The following is a 6,964-nucleotide window of genomic DNA, read 5'->3' as shown; positions in this document are numbered from 1 at the left end:
ATATTTAGAGCATTTTTGTAAAAACTGAAGGTGACATAGTTTCTTGATTGTTCTATAAAATGACCCAAGCTGCCTGGAAACTATATAATACTCCCGCATTAATAATGACTAATGTGTCATTTGCAGCAAATATGTATGGCAATAGAGGTTATCAATAATTTGTGTACACTAATAATAAGTGTTACCAGCTTTTGCCTTGTCCCTGGCACTGGGTTATTTGGGGTGTGTAATAACAAAACACAATTTATTTTATTTAGCAAATTAACTACAATCAATCCTTCCACAATTATAGTCAATATTCTCTTATTTCTGCCCTGCACTCACTTCCAGGCGGCTCTAGTTTTCTGGCGGGGCTCCAGCTCGTTTATCCTTGGTTTAACCAAGCTGTCCAGGGCACTGTCTGGGCTGGGCTTGGCCAGTTCTGGCCAAAGAAATAGTTGGCTCCCTTCTRTAGTGGGTCCAGACAGGTTGCAAACACCTGCTAGGACCCCTGTCTGACAGGCATATGATCAGCAACGGCGGTAGGGAAACTGATGGGGCCATTTAAATGCTCATAAACACACAGAAACAGGAAGCCCTTTTAATGTGATTCTAAAATATGCTCCTTGGGTAAAACATGACAAAGTGTGTGCAAAGGTGGTAGAAAGAGGATGAGAGGTTGCTTGGAGGAAAGACGGTTTGCAGGGAAGAGGATGAACAGATGAAAGTCAGAATCATCCTCTAGCTTGAAGTGTGGTTTATGCTGCAATATCCCTTTCATTATATAAATGCTAATTTCTTTTGTTGGGTTTGGGAATGGAAAATATTGTAATTAAGCAACTGGTTTGCCCTTTGGACAAAATCAATTGCATTTTGTTTAACTCCCTAAGTCATTGATTTACTAACTAAATATAATAATATGTTCCTTAATGCAAGCTTAGATACCTTTCACTAAAACCCATTTTATCAATTTGAATGTATTAGTTTTCTATTCAGCTCAGTCATGTGTGTTTGCTTTTCAGCCCGTGAGCTTGTGAATGAGATGGTGAATGTATTCATTATCTAACTGTGCAATTCTTTTAGCCTCATTTGCTCTGTTTGTTTTATGAAATATCTTACTCTATAGTGACACTCCAGGGTGATGAATAGAGGGATGGCTTGGAGTCCCTCTATGAAAGAAGGTTTCTACAGAAGCCATTTATCACATACTGATACAAAACACAAGAGGAGAGCTTGTTAAGCATTTCATGGTGCCGTTAACTGTTTGAAGAGTGGCCAACGACCCGTTTAGTTACTGGAATCATGCCTTGCGTTTATAGATCTGCTATATTCACGTGAAAATGCCCTGACATGACTCCCAGCAAAGAATATTCTCATTAAACCGCATCATTTTGTTTGTTCCACCTTCTGTTTCAGTCTGGCTTCTAAAAGATTTACACACATATAAAACACATTACTTTACATCCATAAAGATACACACAAACACTGTGAATATATATATATAAAAGGACAAGTTTCTGTGGTCAGCCAGGGAGGAGGAAGATGAGATGAAATGGACCTTTTCCCAAATAAAGTCTCTCTCTCTCTGGTACAGATTTAATGAGAGAAGGGATTATGAGTGCACATGTCATTATTTGTTMATTTGTGTGAGGGACAGTGGGTGTGTGTTTTGTGCATATCAAACACAGTTATGTGTACAGATGTTGTTATGTGCACAGGTACAATATTGATGAGTGAATGGTTTTCCTATTATTTTTTCTTTTCATCCGTTTCTGTATAGCGCCACATGTAAATTGTGAAAAGTATGTGTCAAAAGTTTGTAAGATGTAACTTTCTGAGAACAATTGTACTAAAATGCACTTAATAAACGCCTTGGAAAACAAGTCAGTCACTTTGTCACCCTCTGATTTAATGGACAACAATTCTGTAAGTCAACAAAACAGCCGGGAGTGATTATTATCCAGTGCCACTTGTGCCAACGCTGCGCTGAAGTCTGACATCAAATACTTTCATAATAGCTATCGACATAAACAGCTTTTAGTTACCGCCATTTTGAGTGGCAGCACATGTTAAAAGCCATCAGAGACTAATAAACAATCCATCATTTGGAATAYAAGCAACATCCCAGGACCCTAAGATAAATTATGGTGTCTTTGAGAAAACAAGCTCGTCTAAATAGTCATCTGTGTCCTAAACGTGCAGCTTTTGAAGGGCCKCACTTTCTGGAAGCCATGTTGTACACTAATTATGTTATTAATTAGGTATGTTAAAGAATATGGAAATGAGTCCAGGCCTCAGCATTCTGTCAAAACAGTTTGACTATTCGAATGATCAGAGTACTGTGCCAAACACGTCGGAAGAAAAAAATCTAAAAAAGGCAATTTTCAACAACCTCAACTTTGTGATGGYAAGTAATTATGTTGTTTGTTAACAATGTGTTATGTGATGTGAAATGGTAGAGGGTTTTTTCTTACATAAGTAATTTGTTACTTCWATATACATAAAATTTGCTTTTAAGCTAAATTGCTCTTTAAGATGTTGATGGTATAATGTGTTTTCAGATGTAGGTAAATTAAGGTGAATTGGGGGGAAAGAGCAACACCAGGCACATTTCTTGATACCCAAGAAGCATGATGGCTGTCTGCTGTGAGTCCTTGGACAGCAGTGTTTCTACCAGCCTGCTCCCTCTCCTAGTATTTTAATACAGAATATTGTCCTTGTGACCAGGAGCACTATGTTAGATTTGATGTGAGGACTGACTGCGTGCATTTGCCTTACAGACAACCACAGGCAGAAATAAGCATTCTCCTTAATGTATACCTCATCTGCAAGTGAAAGTGTATTAGTAAAAGGAAARTCAGGTCACTTGGTTTCACATTAAAGCYGCAGGAAGTTTGAAAAGTGACTTCTCAGCAGCAAATCTCTTCCCTGATCAATAATCTTAGAGCAATCACCTGTGAGAAAGGGATTGGTGCACAGCAGGGAACTCCAGCAAAAAATGCAAAGAAAAAAAAGTATGGAGTTCAAAAAAAGTGCAATACTTTCAATGGTGTAGAGCTAAGTGTAAGAATCGAAATTTTGAAGCAGAAACTAACTGAAAGACGGCAAAAATGGAGGAAATAAAAAGGCAATGTCCCGATGAAAGAAAAGACATAATTTCTACAAAAACATGATTTCCAAAATCTTTGTCCTTACTCCTTCTGTTTCACCTGTGTTTTTTGCATTTATTTTTTAGAAACACAAATTTAAGAAAATGCAGAAATCACGCAATAAGTTGACTAGAGTTTTGTTTGTCCCCAGGAAATGGTCGCTTGCCTTGTGAAATTGTCCAAGCYCTAAATCTGATCTCAGAGCTTGCTGGTGGCTGCAGCTCAGCAAGCTGCGTGCATATTTACTGTAATATTGGAAGCTGAGGAAATATCCAAGGCACAAACCGCTTAGTGGAATCCTGTGTTCTGATGTGCATAAATTTACAAGTAGCATAACAACTTAAAACGGGAAGGAAACAAATCACACAATGATTACCAAGCAAGTATTTTAGTAGTTTTAAATTACTGAATACATAGAATACATAGATTACTCATTAACTTGAGGAATGCAGAATAATAAAAAAAAAATAGAATTTTTGATTTTTCCAGCTTTTTTTGTTWTAGATATATATCATTTTTCATTTTCCCCCCAAAAAATAAAAATCTAAAATATATTAGCTGTCAAATAAATACTCCACATTTTAAACATGTCACACAGGCATGAAGTGCTATTGATGGTCCAAGTGATACATTTTGTTTTCAACAGGCTTTGCCAAACCATTTAAAATATTAGACAAAAGCAAATATTGCTTTTCAACAGCACAACTTGCAACCAATTGTTCATATAATGTAGCTGTTCCGTTCAATCACTACATAACAGACAACAAATGCACCACTTGCTTGTCATTGTAGCCTGTTACCTCCCTTTCATTCCTCTGTCATTTGTTCTCTCTCCACATAGGCTCTGTCAAATTATTACAAAGAATTAGATCCAGAATCAAAAAATYCTTTGTTGCTAATTTTATTGATTTCATGACTTTTTATTCTTTCAAACAGTGGCTGAAAACTGAATACGGTAAATCTTACAGAAAATATTCTGAAAAATAAAAATCTGTCCTACAATAAGAAATTAACTAAATGAAACCTATAACAGAACAATAAATACCTATTACTGATACTTCTTCTGGCTTGACGATGGGGTCACATGGCTTCACATTTGCCTTGGACCAATCCATGCTGGCAGAGGACATGATGGAGGACATTGACGTGGGGAGTCCAAACTAGTATGAGTTTCCCATCACGATTGTTTTGCTTCTACCTATAACTGAAAGGATTTTATTCTTAGAAAGGAAGTGAAGAGGTGAGGCTTGATCCCCAGGGAGATAAAAAAAAAGCAGAATCCGATTAGCCCTGAGAGTGTTTACGGCATTACTTGCTCATGTGAATTTCGCGTGTGTATAAAAGAAGGCTTTGGAAGAAAACAGCTCCATAACTGGAAATCTGTAATGAGTAGAAATCTGTTCTTATATCTGACTGCCCTGACCACATAGAGATGTTAAATTCACAACATAAGTTTGACCAACACAGATCATTTTATTTCACGAGGGTAATATGCAAAAATGTGGTACATTTGGAGTCACCAATTTGATTAATCAAGATGTCAGCTGGAAGATTCAAAGTTTGTCTTTTAAAGCTGGTGCATATTTCTCTTTTTTGCCRATGAGAAGAGAAATCCAGCACCTGGGTCAAATGAGATTTTATGTCTGCAAGGAGTTTATCAAATTTAATTATGATACATATAATTACCAAAAGCAATCTTGTGGTAGGAATAATCATTTCAGTGTGAAGTCGGCACCTGCAGGGGTGAAGCATAATTCACGGGCGGTCTAGGGTGACAGGAGGGAAATAAAGAAAAGGGAGACAGAAACTGTTGACTGCTAAATATTTTGCTGAGTAAGCTCACTTTATGCTCATCCTCTTTACTGTAGGAGCTCTGAAAAATTACTAAAACTGTCACCCACACTTAAAAAGATTAAGAACAGCTTTTACTTTTTAGCATCTGATTAAATAAGGGGATTTGACAAGTGCTTGATTTTGTGTGATTATGAAAACACGGCCATCCTTCATCCCCGTTCTGCTTGTAAGAACATAAACAGAAGCGTCGTCGAATCCAGATGTTTATAAATGAGTTGGATTTATCATAACACCGTAGGAGGATGGCTAACCAGAAGTTGCGGAGAGGCTAAAGAGTGAACAATGGGAGCTGCGAGGGAGAAGTGAGTGATGATGGGATCACAGCTGTAATTGGTTCTTTCAGAAGGTGAGAATGAGTAAGGGTTATAGACGGGGACATTACACAGTAACCGCACACACACCTCCACAGCCTCAACAGCTCCCCACCCGACACGGAAACCCCCTGCAGTGTCTAATCCTGCACAGAGCCCTTCTCAGCTCCGCCCGGCTTCGATTGCTGCTAAAAAAAATCAATGAAATATTTTCCCACCAAAATGAGGGGGAACAATGGATAAGATCCACACCTCAAGGTCTTTCTAATTAGAGAGTTCACACAAAGAGCCGCAACATTTCATGGCTCTAAGAAAAGACTGAACCAGAGACTGGTTCAGAGGCAGTGAAAGAATGGAGAGTGATGAAGGTCATAGACTTTGCKCCTCTAAAATACAAACTCGTGACCTTGGCAGCCTCAGATCTGAACCCTCGACATCCTTTTCTCCAGCTAGAGCTGTGCAACATAAGGCCACTTTTGCAAAAGCTACGTGTTTTAAAAGTAACATGTCACAATGTCATTACATCTTACCCTTGAAATGGAGTCGGAAATCCGGCTGCATTGTTTTACTAAATGGCTTTTGATGTCTTTGCCCTAGGTGAGTGCAGAAAGTGTTATTATGGCAGCCTACATTTTTTTTAAAAACGCCCCAACACAAGGCATGGTGCACGTGAGACAGAATTACGTAGGGAAAGGGAACATTGCATAATAACTGTCATTACTGCTCTTAACCAGCACCTGCCATCTTATCAAATGTTGGCAGCACTGAGGGCTGTGTTCAGTAGATGCTCTTCAGCTGGTAAAATGGGTTTTCGTACTTAGTGAAGAGGGACTGCACATTTATACTCATGTGACATTGGGAGGGGTTGGCTACTGCAGAGCTTCATGGTCAATATAAACCCATTCAGCAATGTGACTTCCTAGTCAACTTTATACAATCATTAACGTATGTCAGTCCTTAGTTCTGATTACAAAGCCATGTTCAATAGAAATATGCTAAGCTGAAATCAGATACGACCTCAGTTTGACTATATGCATTTACAGTAAACAGACCGGWAAAGAGAAATGACATACCGACATACAAATTACAGCAGTTTTAAAGKGAATTGTTGTAATTTTTTGCGGCATAAACAAGTTGATTTGAACTGAATTTAACTGAGATAYATTTGGAAATATGCATGCTGTGTTTGTGTTGCATTTCCTTTTATTTTGCTCTGCATTCAAATAGTAAATAAAATATTATTTTAACAGTCATAAATCTTATRAAATATGGGAGGAGAAACACACTTTAGTTATTTTTATCACCACACAGATACCACTTCAGTCAGTAATTAGCATAAAGAGATAGACGAGGGAAAATGATTCATRTATAGAGGCTGTGCCTGCCTTTCCAGGGTCTACGTTCATTCTCTAATAATTTGTGAAGGCTTTCTTGTGCGTTTGTTAGCACTCACGGGTGAGTAAGTTTGTGAACGTGTGCATCCCCAGATGGCAGCTCCTCTTGCGGAAGCTCGTGTCGGTATGTGGGTGAGCTGTAACTCCAGAGGAGGTCCAACTAAGTGGGTCGCAGGGGAGAATATATTGGTTGATAAAGAAAGTGAAGAGGGACACAACAGGCTGAAAGTACTGTAATGGGCAGAACCGACACTGCTAGCCGCTCTCGTAAGTCTTT

Source organism: Poecilia reticulata, linkage group LG17, assembly GCF_000633615.1.
Source record: "Poecilia reticulata strain Guanapo linkage group LG17, Guppy_female_1.0+MT, whole genome shotgun sequence".
Taxonomy (NCBI): domain Eukaryota; kingdom Metazoa; phylum Chordata; class Actinopteri; order Cyprinodontiformes; family Poeciliidae; genus Poecilia; species Poecilia reticulata.
This window is presented reverse-complemented; position numbering follows the sequence as displayed.